At 40.0% G+C, this 19,019-nt stretch overlaps 1 protein-coding gene and 1 long non-coding RNA gene across 2 annotated transcripts in view; one reads left to right on the top strand and one right to left on the bottom strand.

The window, feature by feature from the left end:
* Window positions 1-19,019, bottom strand: part of CCER1 (coiled-coil glutamate rich protein 1) — a 42,606-nt gene that overhangs the window by 9,634 nt on the left and 13,953 nt on the right. Inside the window, exon 3 of the transcript XR_008300389.1 lies at window positions 17,569-17,740. The gene's annotated coding sequence lies outside the window, so the exon portion shown is untranslated. The remainder of the gene's footprint in view (window positions 1-17,568; window positions 17,741-19,019) is intronic.
* LOC128316457 (uncharacterized) lies at window positions 589-15,437 on the top strand. The gene is made up of 3 exons (XR_008300390.1): window positions 589-923; window positions 1,778-1,887; window positions 15,065-15,437. It is a non-coding gene; the product is annotated as an uncharacterized LOC128316457 (long non-coding RNA).

Consider the following 19,019-nt stretch of genomic DNA (forward strand, 5'->3'; position numbering starts at 1 on the left):
ACCCCAAGTTCACAGGCGAAAGGAACTTCTGCACAAGTTTCGGAATGATGCAGTGAAAACACTGTGACATTCTAGCTAAGATATTGGAAAATGGATTCCTATGTTCTACTTCAATATTTTTCTTGGAGTTATTCAACTGAGTATTATTTGCAGCCAAAATGACTGGATGTAAGTAGACCTTGTTTTATAGACCTAATGTAAATATGTGGCTTATGCTTGTCCTTCACAGCAGAAATGTATAGACTGTTGAACTGCCATAATTATTGCAACTTATCTGCAAATAGGCTATGAAACTACTTAGATGAGTAAGTATGGACTGACTGTTAAAACTAGAGAGTAAATGCATATTGATGCATAACTTCCAACTGTTACAAGAAAACTAATTCTACCTGAACCAACAAGGCTTGCCTGTATACCATGGGGTTTTGTGGTATATGGAATGTAAGCTGAGTACATTGTATCAATGGAAGAATGTACACCAGTTTTTATGGTGGTGATCCAAACGATTGGTGCAAAAAAACATGACATGTTATATTATCTACTAGGAGATTTCTAGCTTGCGAGAGTCAATCAAATATTTATGAATACTATGCTAGAGATATATTGTCAGAAAAAAAATGATGAATAGCGCTTTCACTGGGCATTATTGAAAATTGCCCAGAGGAGTCACCAAAAATGACCCTCAACCATCTATTCCACTGTTTTAATGTTTATATTTTACATGGCAGTGCAAGGAAAAGACTCTGGTAGCTTCACCGACTAAGAAATTAAACTGTGAAAAGGATCCCACTGAATATATGGATCAGCCACTGAAGCAGACCATAGTAGTCCCCAAAGAGATAAACACCTTATACCACAAGCAAGATTCAGGGAACATATCGTATTGATGTCAAATCAGAGTGTTATTGGCAAGCACAAAATAGGTAAGCCAAGAAATATCGCCCCAGTTCTGTTGAAGACCTGATGATAACATTCTGTGTTTTGAAGAGAATCATATGGGATTGATTGTTAACTCTCTGGCATAAATTTCTGTTTAAATACTAATTAGTAAAGAATGCAGTCCCCTATCACTGAGGCAAGGGAAGGTGGCCCTGCGAAAGGGAGAGAGAAAGTCCTCTGACAGTGGTTTTTAAGGTCAATATACATCAGCATCACCTTGAAGGCTTGTTAAAACATTACTGGGGCTCCACCCCTGGAATTTCTGATTCAGTGGGGGTCAAGCCCCAGACTGCATTTCTGAGTACCCAGTAAGGGTGATGGTGCTTATTTGGGAAATTATATCTTGTAAACCACTGCACTTGCCATCACGTTGGATTCACTAATTTTGAAAACTTTGGAAACAAGTATGTTCAGGTGACATACATCGAATTGGAAGTTGGAAAGGAATGCTGATGACTGATTCTCTCTCTACCGACTTCTAATCTAATAGGAAAGAAAAAAAAAACATATGGATATTTTTCTTATGTTCTAGTTCCTTACATACATTATCTCATTTAATAAGCATAGCATTCTTGAGCAAGCAGAATTCAGTAACCTTTATAGTATATAGATCATAAAATGTATAAAGCCCAAGCATTCTGTGGTAAAACAAACAAACAAACAAACTGTGTTTGTATCATTTTCCACTCAAGGAAACATTAGTCTGATGTATAGGGGAATTGGAGAAAAAAAATCAGCTCCTCACCAGGTTTTTATTCTAAAAAACCTCGGTAAGTGAAAAGCACTCATAAGGTATACTGAAACTCTTTGCTTCCCCTTTTTCTACCAATATATTTAGTAGCATGTGTACCATACCAAGATTATCATGAAAGATGGGACCACAAGAATTCCTGGGACCAGATGGAAAGAACTGTGTCAGCTGAGTTAACTGAGAACACAAGGAATCTGGTGGGTTTCTCTTTGACTTTCAAAATTTGGGTTTGAATTATACTTGCCAGAAACAAACGAAACAAAACAAAATTCAAAACAGGGATTGGGGTAAGTTCATGTCTCATACTTCTCAATTCTCATTTAGCCCACTCTAGAATCTACTTCAAAGATTGCTATATTTAGCAAAATTAATATCTATCTTGAAGTGGTTTTAATGGGATGGATCTCTGCCAGGTAAAAGCTTGTCACGTGACTGAAATCTATCCAATCACAGCACTTTCTTGGCTGCAGAGATTAAGTTAACTTGACTACTTCCCCCCCTGGACTTTTCATGTGGAGGGAAGGGAAAATTTGTATCTTTCCATCAGTATTGCAGGTGGCCATTTTTACAAAGTGGGAGAGACACCACGTTAATCAAGCAAAGAAGAGACAAGCAAAGCTAAGAGATGGACAGAAAAGAGGATCCTGATGTGAAGCAGAAGAAAGCACCCTTAGAATAAAAACGTGGTCCACAGTGCCTGTATTCGAATTCCAAATTTTCCACATACCTTGGGCAAGTTACTTGACCTCTTTGAACCTCAGGTTATTCATCTCTAAAATAGGTATCTCCTAGGGTCGTTGTGAAGACTGAATGAGTTGATACATATAGAATATATATTTAAAAACCAGGACACTGTCTGAACACACAGTAAGTACTATATACGTGTTGGATATTTTTGACATTCCTTGGTCCCCTATTCTACCCAGTAAAGGAGTAAATAGGCCAAAAAAGCTTATACCTGCTACTATCATAATTGACATACACAATAGATGCCCACATTTCTCAATCTGAAATGTTGTGCAATAATTACCGGGTGTATTAAATGCCAGAAACATTGAAAAAATATATAGTATTGTTAGAGTGGTATCACTCTATATACATTTATAGAGTTGTGCTTTATTTTCTTCAAAATAGTAGCTACCGATCCCTATTTAGTAGTTTAAATGTTACATATTGATGCTGTCATTTGGACAAATATAAATCATGAGTAAAAGTATTGTTCAGTCACATACTATATCCTAAAGAATAATTAATTTCTCCTTTATAAAATAAGGAGTTTAACCAAATTAACTCTTATGTAGGTTTTCATTATTAACCTTCTCTAGAATTGCAAATCTTTATTTTTTAAGTTTATTTATTTATTTTGAGACAGACAGAGACAGAGTAAGAGAGAGAGAGAATCCCAAGCAGGCTCCCACTGTCAGCGCAGAGCCCCATGCGGGGCTTGAACTCGTGAATGGTGAGATCAATACCTGAGCCAAAATCAAGAGTAGGATGCTTAACCAACTGAGCCACCCAGGTGTCTCTGCAAATCTTTAAAAACATACTTTTAGAATTATAGAACTTTATTACAAGAAGACATGTAAGTTTCGTTACCCTGTTTTAGATTAATGATAGAGTTTGAAATGACTTAGTATGATTTCTTCAAGATTGTCTGACAATGGCAGGTACTTGACTTAAAAACTGCCAGAAAAGGGGCAGCTGAGTGGCTCAATTAAGTGCCCAACACTTGCATTTGGCTCAGGTCATGATCTCATGGTTCGTGGTTTTGAGCCCCGCATCAGGTTCTGCAGTGAGCATGGAACTTGCTTGGGATTCTCTCTCTCTCTCTCTCTCTCTCTCTCTCTCTCTCTCTCTGTCTCTCTTTCTCTCTCTCTCTCTGCCCCACCCCACTGGCATTGTCTCTGTGTCTCTCAAAATAAATAAATAAACTTTAAAAAAAGTTGCTAAGAAAGAGGAAGGCGAGAGTTAAAATGGAAGGTTAAAACAGTGACTTTTATTTAATTTTTTTGGAAGGGCAGAGACTAGAGGAAATTGAAGGCAGAAGGTCAGGAACCCATATGAGACTGTTAAAAAGAGCATTGTAAGAACAATGCTCTAGAAGAGAGTAGAAAGGTGTGGTTTACAATCCAGGTGGAATAGTTACCTTTATTTTTATTAATAAAATATTGTGGTTTGCAAATAAAAGATTAGTTGACTGGCTGTTGCAGCCTCAGTTACTAGAGACACAGGGACATCCTATAATTTTGATTCTTTTTTTTTTTGCTATGAATTACCTTCCAATGAGCCTCTCTAGTTCTGCAGAGTGGTTTTGATACTCTAATCCATGCGAAAAGTATCAAGTATTAAACGTCAAACCAAAAGAGGAACTCAATGAAACCACAGCTATTCTCAGGGGAAGAGCAACTGAAGGCCTCTAAATTGAGACCATCTCCCATCCTAGGGCAGTAAAATGACAATATCAGAATAAGTTTCCAGGTGTCTTCCCCTTCATAATATGGCCCTTAAAATACCACATGCGTGGTAACTGAAATCATAACGAGTCGTGCGGGTGTAAGACCCAGCTCTCAAAGCAGAGAAAATTAAAATATTTAAAGAAATCCTCCACCGACTCTGCAAGCAAAATGTCTTGTCTGAGAAAACAATCAAACAAACGCAACAGTTAGTTTTATTTAGAGGCATTTCCTCTTGTGAATCTGAAGAAAAATTTTAAACACATACAAATATGCGTCGGTGCACAGACATGAAGGAAAGGGGATACAAGCATCTGTGCTAAGATGCTCCTTCACTCCATTCTCTTCACTGCTTCATCCTTATTATCATTCCTATTGGCTCCCATTCCTAAACGCTCCCAGGAGCGTTTCCACTCTTACTGTGGACCTAGTTCACCCCTTGCATCCTGTGAATAGTTTAGCTCTAGGCTCCTGACCTCAGAAGGCACTATTTGGCATCAAGATCATTCTTGCTTCTGAGCCCCGTGTCTCAGCCTCTGCCTGATAATGCATCGACTTTCTTTGGAACTGAGTTCTGAAGCCTCATTTTTCTGGTCCCTATCCCATATTCCCTAGACTATATTTCAGATCTCTTTTCTATGACTTCCGGATTCTCACCAAGTCCCTCAAGGTGGATCTGTTTTACCCTCCTGAACCTCCTTCCTCATACTGATGACCTAAAATACTTCATTCTCTTTCTCTCGGACTAGAAAGTTCTCAAGGTTATAACTTTTTTTTTTTTGCCCCACCGTAACACATGTTAGAATCTTCTGGTGTGGATTGGTTTTCAGCCCGAGCCTCCTTTATAAATGCATCTCTATAAAATAAATCTAAATACCAACTATACGGATTGAAGGAACCATGAGATTGAGGACTTCCAGTTACCCTTCAGCAGACCTAGACTAGGAAGTATGGAAAATTCACTGGGGAATTAATTATACATGAATAATCAGAGTACCAGATAGTGTTGAAGGCCAGCTAAAAATGGAAAGCAAGACTCTAATTGTTCAATTCCCTGTGGTTCTGTATCTTTCCTAAGGATTACTCTGTGGGCTTGTTAGGGGAACTTAGGCCGTGGTTACTAGGAAGGAATTCTGACTTGGAATTGACATCAGTGGCTTGAAAAGTTTCAGGAAGACGAGAGCTTTGATTGTGCTAGTACTGAAGTAATTGAGCCAAAAGTTTAGGAGAGAAAAAAGGTTACTGCTATAGAAACCTCTGTTATTTTAAGATTCTAAATGCTTTAATTATATTATTGCTTATTAGGTTGCAGAACAGCTGAGTAAGAGTATTAAACTGAAAGTAACCTATGGTGGAAGAGGGAAGGTGCTGGGTTGGAGATCTCAGAGGAGATATGACACCTTCTAATGGTTACTTCCAGCATGGTGAGTCACAAGACAGTAGTTCTGTGCAGAATAAGTAGCCTTAAGGAAACTGGGTGCGTCAGCAGGTGAAATTGATGCAATGAACAAGCTTAAGGAGAAACATGTGAGGAGACAGCAGCAAGAGTGATTCTAAAAGATTGATACCCCAAAATGAGATGGACTTGATCTGGTAAATATATATTGTTTAACATGATATGTTAAATGTCCTTAAAAGTAGCAGTATGGGGACACCTGGGTGGCTCCATAGGTTAAGCACCCGACTTGGGCTCAGTTCATGATCTCACGGTTCATGAGTTCGAGCCCTACATCAGGATTTGTGCTGACAGCTCAGAGCCTGGAGCCTGCTTCAGCTTCTGTGTCACCTTCTCTCTCTGCTTCTAACCCAACCCCCAACCCCCTCTCATGCTCTGTCTCTGTCTCTCAAAAATAAATAAATGTTAAAAAATTTAAAAAGAAGTAGCAGTATGAAGTACAGAGGAGGCTGACCCCTGCCATAACTTCTAGTTTGGCATTAGAGAAAAAATAAAGGCAGGGGAGAATAGGAGTGTTTATCTATTTGCAAGACAGATAAAGGTGATAAAGGAAAGGGCCTCAAAAATAGTTTTGGGGGAAGAGAGATTTGTTTATGTATTTTTATGTTTTTACCCATTATGAATGCGAGAGAATAGGATTAGATAGGATGAATCAATGCCAAATAGGTTCCGTAAGTAGCAAAGGTATAGTTGGAATTGCCTATCTATGTAACAGAAATGACAAAAGAATTGAGGTGGACAAAGGGTATGAGACAAAAGCAATAGTTATGATGGGGTTGCCTGGAAACACTTTTACACAAAGCAGAGGGTGAGAGGGTTTGGATATCAGCAAGAACAAAAGACGGAGTAGAATTTTCGTTAAGGTCTGAAGTTGTGAATTAATGCCGAAATAAGACATCTGTCAAAATTTCTTCAGTGTTCAGCAATATTTTAATTAGCTTGCCTTTTGTAAAGTTTGTTTCCTCAAGCTATCAACTTTTATTTAATTTTGCCTAGATCTGTAACAAAAAAGAACAAAAGTCTCTTGGAAAAAGTCTTGGAAAGTACAAGGTACAAATTGTCCTCATTCAACAGTTTTAATACATATCTGCATTATAATTTGCCTGTATTATAAAACCCTTGCTTGGTAGTAAAGCCTGGAAAGGCATGCTGACTCTGCTGTGAGACTGTCTATGGCTGGATCTCATACACATTTTTAAAAGGGCAGAAGTGAAATGCAATTTTCATGGCTTGAAGCTCTGAAAGTTTTTCTTGCCTGTGCTGTGTCTTCAGTAATACAGCACCCTTTTATCGGTTTAGAGAGTTCAACCGATAGGCAGACGGCGGGCTTTAAGATCACGCCCACTGAGTAATAATTAGAAGTTCAGTTTGTGCTTCTGAAACTGCATATTGAGTCACGTCCCAAAAGAATCAAACTGAACACTGTTGTTATTTTATAACTTCACATCCACAGAGTTGTTTCAAACATGGCCTTACAGAAAATGTTTATAATCTGATTGTGTATATGCAATAACAGAGGACTGCTTGAAAGAACCATCCTTTATAATCGTTTTCACAATAGGCGTACATTAAAGTAGTCCCTTGTCTGTAGCAAATGTTTGCTGAAGCCACCATTCTTCGTAACGTACTTCATGTCTGAGCAAATCTAGGTGGTACGGAATGCAAAAAAAAACACTGGTTACACTTTGGTAGCTTTCATATACACCCAAGGCAGTTTTCAATTAAATTTACTCTGATATTAACATAGATAGGGCTTCAAATTTACATGTGTCCTAATATTTTACTTAAAAGCGAGCAAACAAACCTAGACTTAGTCTATGTTTGGTTGCTTAGTTTTATGCAATTCCTTCAAAGGAATCAATCCTGTCAGATTCCCATGAGCACCGAGAATTGTTAATCCAACATCATTCTGGGCTGGCTACTTGGGCAACACAGGACTGACCATTTGCTTGGGATATGGAAATCAGAAAAGCATCTGAGGGCGTTACATTTGATCTGGAACTTGTAGGCTAAATAAGATTTTGCTAGTATTTGGGAGGAGGTAAGCTTGTGGGCAGGAACGAGCAACAGCAGAAATGTTTTACAGATCTGAACCTACATTGCTGGGTCTGATAAATCCCAAGTGCCCCAGAGTGAGCTCAGAGCCAAGGGTGCTGGGAATGAGAACTCAGGGGGCTTTGACATTGTGATAAGAAAGGGGGGACCGCTGTAGGTATTTAAGCAGAGGAACAAAACATTATAGCAACGTTTTCAAGATCACTCTAGCAGATGAATGGAGCATTGATGAACTGAAAGAAAGTCAGGAATACCAGTTAGAATCCTAGTCTAGCAGGCTACATAAGAAATAAATAATAGGCACCTGGTTAAGGCAAAACAAGGAAAGAGCCTTTGAATTTTAAGAGCTCTTTCCACCACCCTCCACCCTCATTTTCTTCCGTTTCTCCTTAATTGGGGGGGGGGGTAGTTTTTCCTTCCTGATTTCTAAATGAAAGAATTTCCACCCTTTTTTCAATCTATAACTGACCCACAAAATTACAATGAGAATTCAGTGAGACAACACGTTTAAACACACGTATGTATGCTATATATTTTTATATACACATTTCTACATGTGGGACATATTTTGATTGCTTTCACTTTTTCGTGAAAGGATTTTCACTTTATAGGATTTAAGACTGTTTTTTAAGCAGATGTCTTTCAAATAACCAATCCTATTCCAATTTCTCTCATGACCCATACCCAATTTGCCAAGTGTCCACTTGTGTATTTTCACTTACGTATCTGTTGATACTTTGAAACTCATCTTGTATAAAATGGAATCCAGTCAGGTGCTTCTCCTGATTTCCTATGACCATCAACCCGTTCTGCCCGTAGAACTCAGCTCTGTAAGACTTAGCTTCCTGTGTGTGCAGGCGCAACAAAATGTGCCATGTCTGTCCCCTTTCCACTACTCCTGCAGCCACCTGTCCCTGGGCTTCAAAATCTCCCTCAGGATCTGCATCCAGAATGATTTAACTGTTCACGTGCCTCTTCCAGCCCTCTCTCAAAAGATAACACTTCCAAAGGTGGAGCGTTCCTGCTATTTTTCCTCTGCTCAAACACTTCCAATTGCATTTGAGTGCAGCCTTCTTTTCTAGTCACATTTCTTGCTTCTTACCTTCACAGAGTCTGCGCTCAAAGCAAGCTGGATGCTTTCTCCTCTGAATGCCTCATGTTTTCCTGGCTTTGACCATGTTCTTTCCAAGGTTAGCTCAAACATGATCTCCCTTATGATCTCCCTTGTAAGCGTTTTTAGAGATTTCCCCCACTACCAAGTATGATTTTGATCACCATTAAAACTCCATAACACTTTAATCCCTTCTCTTTATGTCTCCTTAAGATACATCACTGTAAACAACGGTCTTACCCTCACAAATCCACTAGATTGCAAACTTCCTGTGGACAGAGTCTGTGTTGCCCATGGTCGATCCTAGTACAAAGCCGTGTGTGAAGAAGCAGTTTGCTAAGCATCAGATTGACTTAGTTGTATTGAACGTGCCCTCACAGCATGTATTTTCCTAGTCTTCATTTTAGGTGAATGTGCAGCACTTGCCCATTTTTGTCATCATTGTCACCGCCATTATAGTCACCATCAATAAAGACTCACTGAAGATCTACAAAGGCAATTCACGCCCACTTTGGTGGAACTGTACATGGTTGGCACAGATTCCCTGCCGACACTTTTCACTCGAGGACGTCACTGGCAGCGATGCTCAAAGGTAAGCATGGGTTGGCAGTACTGACAATGCGCTGAAATCACGAAATGCCAAGCTACCCTCCATACTGAGGAAAAGTCGAGGTTCGGGCACGGCCGTGACTTTGTGTGGAGACAGGGTTCTCTTCCGATTAGTTTAGCCTTGTTAATTGTGAAGCTTAGCTAACATCCATATCTTCCCCAGAAATCACAGCACACCCTTCTTGCACTTTGCAGCACTCCTGAACTATGCAGACTACACTTTGGGCCCATGTTAAGTAGCAAAATCACCAAAGCACAAAATACAAACGCACATGGCACTAAGTAGACCTCAGAAAGGATGCTTGCTTAGAGTAGGAGAGCCGAAATAAGAAAGTAGGGGAGTCATCTTGTCGGACCTCAGCTGGGAATGTGCGGGTTGGTCGACTTAACTTTTCACCACTCTGCACAAGCTTGTGAATATCCACAAAAGCACCTGGATATTGGTCTTGGGGTCACAGGTAAATGTTAGCATGTAGGCAAATTCACAAACATGGAATCTGCAAATAATGAGGATCAATGGTACTAAGGGTGATTAACCACTGGCCAGCCAAAGATTAGATAATATTTTATTAGTTCCTTAGGTTGAAATGATGTTTATAAAGTTTCTTACGATTCCTCAGCTTGCATTCTATACTAGTGATGAGAAGCTGTTTATAGTCTCCCCATACATTTACTATCTTAAGTCTCTAAACTTGTAATTGTATAGTAACTACCCCTTTCCTGGAATGCTGGGCTCCCGTCTTCTTCATTATTTAATTCCTATTTAATCATTGCAGTTCAAGTTAGCATGACCTCCACCAGGAAGCCACCTACTGACCTCCCTCTGAATGCATGCATTTCTCTATTTTGGCACTTGAAATATTAAGAACTTCTTAATAAAGCTCATGTTTAATAATTCTGTGCCCATAATTCCATCTAGCACATGCCTGTCACATAGTAGGTGCCAACTATTGTGTTGAATTGAATTAAAACCAGGAAGGGTATAGGAAGAATTGCCAATTCTTTGGAAAAAAAAAAAAAAAAGAAAGAGAGAGAGAGAGAGAATTCAGCTTGAAAGTGTAGAAAAAACAACTAAAAAGAAAAAGTAGGATTGGATTTACCAAGCTCAAATGAAAGTACAGTGAGGAACAAAAAAACAAATTCAATTGATTTAAGAAAGACTTTGTGTGCTCAAGTACCAAGGGAGAAATGGCTTAAAACTCATCATTTAACACAAATCGTATGATTCAGCAGCATAAAGCAATTTTTTTAAAAGCTAACATTATGCTGGAGTATATTAATAGGAGTATGACAAGCTTATCATGAGTAGTAATCTTTCTCCCATATTTGGCAATAATCAAGCCTTTCCTGAAGTATTTATGAGAGTTGTAGAGAAATTGGAGCTCATTCAAAGAAAATCTACAAAAATGAAAATGAGACAATTATAAAAGATGAAAGGGACTCTGGGCCTCCAAAGAGGTCAGAGAACAGCAAGGAGGAACGTGAATTAGAACTTGTCTTCAAGCCCAGTCCAGTATTTGGCACAAGGTTCAGTAAATAACTCATTGATTAATTAGAATACTGTATTTGAGGCTCAAAAAAGACAGAGATCAGTGGTCCTGTATTCGTATAGTAGCCAAAACTGGATGCAATAGATTAAAGTTTTAGAAACAGATGAAAAGTTATTTGAAGGAGAATCTGATGGCACCGAGGGATTAAATACTGGAATAAACTTTAGCCAGAGATCTTGAAATATTCCTTCATATGTAACTGTTAGAATCACTTAGATGACAGCCTAACTTAAGTCCAGTACCGTCCTAACAGAATTATAATACTTACTGGCATATTCCACTATTTTTCTGATCAAGCAGTCTGTGACTATAGTTTTATTTAGTCTATTTAACCTGTGTCCATAATGACTGTTTTTGTGTTCCCCATCTTTACTCTCATGTATATTGTCCCAGGGATGATGAAGGTAAGTGTCTTCATTTATTTCCTTCTTCATATTCTCACCTGGTAATAGATTTGAATCAAGCGACAGAAAGAAATAACTCTTGATGTAGGAAGTTGGCCACATTTCTTGAAGAAATAGTAAGAGTAATGATTATTTTTATAGCATCTATTAAGAACTTAAATGTTCCGTTTACTAGGATGGGAGTCTTAGAAGCTTTCTCTCATCTAATCTTGACAAAAAGTTTCTGAGAAAGATACTGGTATAATGTCTTTCATGGATGAGGGAATTAATTGTTAAGTGAGGAATCCTAAGTCACAGGAATTGAGAGGTAGAGTGGGGATTCACATGCAGGATCTTTCTGACTCCGGAATACAGGTTCTGAACCTGTATTATCCTAGTTTATTCATTCATTGATTTACTTACCTAGTTATTGAAATGATATTTGTTGAAGCGCCTACTGTTTGACATGATTTTTGTTGGTGGTGGGCATAGATTGGGTTCCCAAGGAAAGAACATCTGAGATGGAAATTTGCTTGCAGGAGGTTTATTGGGTTTACTCTAAGGAACAACAATTAGAAAAAAGTGAAAGAAGCAAAACTGGGTAGAGGGAGAAGATGAATTGTAAACACGTGGTTGCACAAAGGGCCTCGGCCTGTCTTCTGGGAGCTCTTGAGCTAGATGGCCCCTCATGGTTGTCGCAGATTGTGGGAAGGGGTCTGGTTCTTCATCGCCTCATTCACTGGTCACTTAGTGGGGGCTTCTCCAGGGAAGGCATTTACCTTGGCGAGGCATATCTCCTTCATCCAAGAGCAATTACAAGAAAGGAACTCAGGGGCGCCTGCGTGGCTCAGTCAGTTGAGCATCCGACTTTGGCTCAGGTCATGATCTCATGGCTCACGAGTTCGAGCCCTTGTCGGGCTGTGTGCTGACAGAGCCTGGAACCTACTTTGGATTCTGTGTCTCCCTCTCTCTCTCTCTCTCTCTCTCTCTCCCTTTCCTGCTTGCACTCTGTCTTTCTCTCTCAAAATAAATGAACGTTAAAGAAACAAACAGAACAAAACAACAACAACAGCAACAAAACAAGAAAGGAGCTCAACCTCAGGACACTCCCCAAAAGGATACAACAGTGAAAACACATGAGTGCCTACCTCCATGATGTTTATCTATTAGTGGAGAAATGGGAGATGTCATCAAAATAATATATTCTTTTTCCCGGTGGCAGATGGTGATGTGTTGCAAGGAGAAAATAAAGCAAGGGAGAGAGCAAGTTTGGGAATGAAGCAATTTAGACAAAGCTTTGTTAAGAAGGTGACGTTGGAGCAAGTATTTGAACAGGACGAGAAAGAGACACAAGTAGATGGCTAGGGACAGAGAATTTCTGTTGGAGAGAACAGTCCCATGCAAAAGGCCCAAGAAGGAACATGGCTGCAGTGTTTGAGAAAGAGCAAGGTGAGGGAAATGCGTGGGGATGTACACAGCTGGCCAGTGTGGCTGGATTAAAGCCTGCAAAGCACAGACTCCTAAGAGGTCAAAGCCAAAGAAATATCAGGAGGCAGGACCCCAGATAATGCATAGGGGTCTATGACTTATTAAGGACTTTGGCATTTGTTCTGAATGAGTTAGGAAGTTATCTGAGGCTTCTGAACAGAGGTGTGAATGATCTGACGAATTTTAAATGGCTCCCTCTTATGTGTTAAGAACAGACTGTCGGGCGACAAAGGCAAAAATAGAATAGGAGTTAAGCTATTGCAGTGGCCTAGGCAAGCCTTGGTGGTAGCTTGTGCCTGGGTGGCAACAGTGGAGGTGGTGAGAAGTGACTGATTCTTGATACGTGTGAAAGGCGGAGTCAAAAGAATTTGCCAATAGGGCTCTGCAATTTACTTTTTGGCCTTAAGCAAATTACTTAATTTCTTAGAGCCTTACTATCCTGCCCTTAATCTGTGGAATAATAGGTCTACTTTATGGAAGCGATTGTGAAGATTAAATGGAAAAATCTATGTGATGTGCTTGGCCTGGTGCCTAACACCAAATGGATGACCAGTAAACAGAATGAATGTCCGGTAAATACTGTGTTTCCCTGCCCTTGTCTCCCACTCTTCATCCATCGGTTGTTACTTGCATTGCTTCATCTCGTCTTGAAATACATACTCTGAGGTACCCAGACAAGCCTTATTAACTTTGATTTGTAAATAAAGACATATAATGATTTAAATGACTTATATGAAACTGCACCAAAAATTAATGAAAAGATCTCTGGATTTAATTCCTGTTGCAATGTGTTTTCAAGTGTAGGGTATGGCTGCTGACAAGCTGGTGTTTAAATCCTTTAAAATATCTCATAAATCTCATAAGAGGCAAAATTCACCCTACTTTTTGGTGGATTTTTAAAGTGTGTTCTTCAAATTTTAAATTTTAAAGGTTTCTTTTAAAGAAACATATGTTATCCCAGCTGTCTCCATCTAATAAAGCAGCCACTGACATAAGGGAAAAAAATGGAATGTAACATTTCAGAAGTTCTCCAGATACAGTGAATACTATGAATGCAGTGAAATCAGGTGAACATGCAAGTAAGGGAATTATGGAAAGGTAAAACACCCTGCAATGCATGTAGAGTCCCAGACTTTCAAAGGCAGTACGGTTTACAACATATAGGTTATTAGCAAGTCAGACAAATCACAGGTTATCGGGGCTCCTGGGTGGCTCAGTTGGTGAAGCGTCTGACTCTTGACTTCGGCTCAGGTCACTATCTCAGGGTTCGTGAGTTTAAGTGCCAGGTCAGGCTCTGCACTGACAGTGCGGAGCCTGCTTGGAATTCTCTCTCTCCCTCTCTCTCTGTCCCTCCCTACTCTCTCTTTTTCTCTCTCAAAAATGAATAAACATTAAAAAAAAAAAAAGGAAAGGAAAAAAAAAAAAGAAAGGGGCACCTGGGTGGCTCAGTCAGTTAGGTGTCTGATTTCGACTCAGATTATGATCTCACAGTTCGTGAGTTCCAGCCCCACGTCGGGCTCTGTGCTGACAGCTCAGAGCCTGGAGCCTGCTTTGGATTCTGTGTCTCCCTCTCTCTCTCTCTGTCCCTCCCCTGCTCACGCTCTCTCTCTCTCTCTCTCTGAAAGATAAATAAAAATTGAAAAAATTGGAAAAAAAAAAGAAAAATCACAGGCTATTAAACAAACATGCTGGGTGTTTCTGCTATTGCTATATTTAAAAATCACGTGTTTAATGATAAGATGTTTTTATAATGTTTCATTTTAACAAAATTTATAATGTCACTCCTCTATCTTATAATCTCTAGGTGAATAATTATACAAAGAAGCCAGGACATGTCCCTGCCTGTTTTACTTTCTCATGGTCAGAAGTAGAAATATTGTAACAGTTTATAGAATACCATTGAAGAATTTTATTAAAAGTCACAATTGTCAAAATCAACAACAACAACAACAACAACAACAACAAAACAACAAAAGAAAAAGAAAGGAATCCATACAGAAAGAAAAACCATTCGATTTTCTATCAATTAATGCTATGGTTTCAAGTTGTGTCAATAACTTGAATAAGACTATTTTTCCTATAATTGACAAAGCTGATCTATTACTCATTGTATGATTTGTGTTTAAAAGTCAATTTGGTTTTGGACACAGATCTTTCTAATCTCACTTCGCTTGCAGGAGGGCAATAATAATAGGACTGTGATGATCCAAAGGAAGAGCGAGGGCTTCCTAAGCTGCCTTCCTCCTCCACATAGTCTTTTCTCTTCCAGGGGAGATCCAAATAAAAACCTAACGAAAGGACAATCATGGGAACCTCAACGGAGCATCAGAGAATCACCTGGGAGGCTTGTCAAACATGCAGATTCGTTTACCACTTGCAAACCCTCCCAAATCAGAATATCCAAGGTGGATATCCCAGAAACCATATTTTGTAAGATCTCTGCATGATATTCTCACTTACTCAAGTTTGGGAAGCACACATTCTAACTTCAGAAATAACGTGAACAGGTCACCTGAGTCCTGCCGGTCCTCAGTTTCCTTCTCTGTAAATTGAGGATAATTATAGTCACCTCATAAGATCACTGCGAAGAGTAAATTAGATAAAACCAAGGTGAGACATATGAAGCATGGAATGTTTAGTACTATTTTTAATCATTGTTAGTGACCCTGAGTTCCTGATTTTCTGGGCTGATGCAACTAAAAACAACAACAACAACAGCAAAGGATTTGAGGATATTTTCAAGAAAGCAGGTCAAGTGATAGATTGTGAAATTTAGACATATTACTAATTAAAATGAAGCCAAGAAGGATTTGGCAGAGTGAAAGAAAAATGAGTGTTGGTGGGTCTGAGAGTCACAGTGAAATCTAAGAAAAATGTGTAGTGGGCCTCCATGGAGAGAGCTGGCAGGATGGAGTGTGGAGATGAAAGTGTGTTTTCTTTCCTCTAGTTTCTAGAATGGAAATTGTGTGTGTGTGTGTGTCTGCGTGTGTATGTATAAAACAGTTGGAAATGTGATAACACTATCAAAAGCACATGACATCAACTACAGAAGTACTAAAACATGAAACACGAGACAATTTGATATGGGACATTTTAAAACCCTGCAGCCCAAATCAAAACCTGCTCTCTACTCCATCACAAGAAGCCATTCCCTTGCTCGTCCCTAAAAAGTTGTGCTTCTCTTGAAGAGCTGCTCTTCAGGGCTAGAGAACAAAATAAGAGAAGAGAGTTGCCATAGAAAAGGAACATTTAAGATTTTACTGGTCTTGTGGCCCCTGATTACAGCAAGACTGAGATATGACAACAAAATTAAGTGACATGGCAGACACGAAGACAAGTGGGGTGGAGGCCAGGGGCCTGTGAAATAGCTATTATGGCATGGGTTTCCAGCAGAGATGGGGGTTTGGCAAGGTTGGGGTGATGAGGAAGATTGGGCTCTGGAGACGATACAATGATCCCTGCAAGATGGAGAGTGTATGGGTGCCTGATCGATGAAAAGGAAAAGCGTGGAAGGGCCTTGGTCATGCGCTTGCTGTGGTGCTTACTCACATTAGGCTGAGAGTCATGGTTTACAAGTGGGCAGCACTGCAGAGCAGGAGTTATGCCTCCCACCCTCACGCTGGTCTTCATGAACTTGAGAGAATAAGCAGTGTATGTTCAGACAGCTTCAAGGGAAGCCACGTTCCTTGGAGGAGCACTGGATTTAAGACAGAAGGTTCCATGTGAAAAAAGACAGAGATGCTGGGAAGGCCTCCTCTCATGGGGCAGGTGAGCTTCCAGAGTGTGCTCCTAATGCCCTCAAACGGGGCCTTGCTCTCTAACACTCTGTGGACATTGCCTTCAAATTCTTATAATCTTACCTTTCAATTTGTTTTGTAAATGAAATCTGATGGGACGATGGAGAGTGTGTGAGAGCTTAGAACCTCGGCTCACCTATTGTCCTGCCTCCCTGCCTCCCTGGACAAGGCCTCAGCCACCTGCTTCCGGCACCCCACTACCCCTACCGATCAGTGACTGTTGCTGCCCCCACTGAGGGCCTACGTATGGACTTGGGGATGAATAGGGGGTGAGGAATGCAAGCCCCACACCGAAAGTGCTACGGCAGGGTCTGGGCTCCCATGAGGTTCTATACTTGTACCTCACCCAAGGGAACATGACACTTAAGTATCTTTTTAGGGTACCTGGGTGGCTCAGACAGTTAATCATCCAGCTCTTGATTTCGGCTCAGGTCATGATCTCACGGTTTGTGAGTTTGAGCCCCACGTCGGGCTCTGTGCTGACAGCGTGGAGCCTGCTTGGGATTCTCTGTCTCCCTCTTTGTCTGCCCTCCTGCTTGTGCTCTCTCTCTTTTTTGAAAATAAGTAAATAAACGTTAAGGAATGATTTTTTAAAAACCACTGTGACTGGTTCAGAAAGAGAGCACAGAAGAAAGGAAAGAGCTTCTTCCCCTGCTTTTTCATGCAAGGGGCCCTACGTTCACATTTTGCACTTGAGCCCTACAATTTCTGTAACTGGCCCTGACTTGAGGTTTCCAGAGGTAGCAGAGGAAGATCACAGAAGGAGGGCAAAGGAGGGCAGGACTAGAGAGAGGGGACATCAGTGGGACTCTAGGTGAGGGCAGATAGATAAACAAACCGCAGGGGATGATGGGCTTTGCCTTTTGGGCAGTGGCCAAGGATAAGATTGCGAGAGAGATGGAGCTTACCTTGTCAAGGATCCAAATGGAATGCTGGCAGAAGTTTTAGTGTGAGTGCCCTGAACCCCAGTGCTTACCTTTATTGCTCAGGGCACCAATCAGAAAGCTGGGAGGTTCTCATAAGTTGGTTCAATAAATCCTCTCCAAGTGGAAGCTTCCAAGACAAACCACTTCAAATCGAAACTCCTCTTGCTGAATACAGCAGTGTGCTCATGGTGTGTGGGGTCAGGTCCAGGCCAAAGGAAGGCACTAGGGACAGAATTTGAGTCTTACTGTAAACGGCTGGACATAGCCAAAGCTACGGGGCTTACAAAGGAAAAACAAAAGGCTTTGGGGCCTGGGTTTTCAGTGACCAATTTTAACCCCAAAGAAAGACCTTAACTCCTTTGAGGTGTATGTGTAAAATGGGGATGGTGATCACTTTTGCTTTCTGATGACCCAGGTTTGTTAAAAGTGTCAAAGTATATCAAAAATGTGAAAATGCTTTGCAAATAGCTATATAAATATTAATTGGTACTTTAATTCTATATTCTTTTTTTTTTTTTAAGGATTACTGGATCCTACAAATTAGTCTGTGATAGCATTTAGGAGAGAGACACTGGAGTCATGCTTCATCATTGTGAGCCCCACATCTCTGGAAGGTTAAAGCCTTAGGGTGGACCTCTGAAAATTTTAAACACAAACAGAAGCAAAAGGTGAAGTTCCAAAACAGAAGAAAGCTAAATTTATATATACAAATGGCAAGTGTGGCTGGATGAAGGTCCTGAAAGACATCTATTACACAAAGAATGTGGGAAAGGGAAGAAAAAGTCCTATCTTTCTGAATTGTAGAGTACTTTCCACCTCATACATTTATCTACATTAAAGGAGTCTCTTTCTGTGTTAGTGTCTCTTTCTCTCTCTCTTTTTTTTAATTTAAAAATTTTTTAACGTTAACTTAGTTTTGAGAGAGACAGAGAGACAGAGAGTGAGCAGGGGAGGGGCAGAGAGAGAGGGAGACACAGAATCTGAAGCAGGCTCCAGGCTCTGAGCTGTCAGCACAGAGCCCAAAGTGGGGCTCAAACTCACAAACCACTAGATCATGACCAGAGCTGAAGTCATATGCTTAACCAACTGAGCCACCCTGGTGCCCTGTCTCATTCTCTTTTTGATAGATTATGGAAGGATCTAAAATGGAAGTGGGATTAGCACTATTTACCAACTTTTCCTCATTCATCAATGGAATACCCACAAAAGAGCAATTGTGGATAGTGTGGAAAAAAACAAGTACCAATCTAAAGAGATCAATGAAGCATCACATTAAATAACAATGTCAGGGTTTTAGAAAAGAGGTTATAGACAGTCCAGAAACTAAAATCTGAGTAACATGTTTCTGTCACCTCTTAACAAATCAAAATCTTAGCTTAATTCAGACAAATGTGTTTGAAACATCTTTTCTCAAACATGTATTCAGAATTTTAAAGTGGATAATACCCATCTCTTCAATTTGTTAGATTTTGGAGACAGAACTTAAAATCTTATGGTGTCC

This window comes from Acinonyx jubatus, chromosome B4 (genome assembly GCF_027475565.1).
Source record: "Acinonyx jubatus isolate Ajub_Pintada_27869175 chromosome B4, VMU_Ajub_asm_v1.0, whole genome shotgun sequence".
Lineage (NCBI taxonomy): Eukaryota > Metazoa > Chordata > Mammalia > Carnivora > Felidae > Acinonyx > Acinonyx jubatus.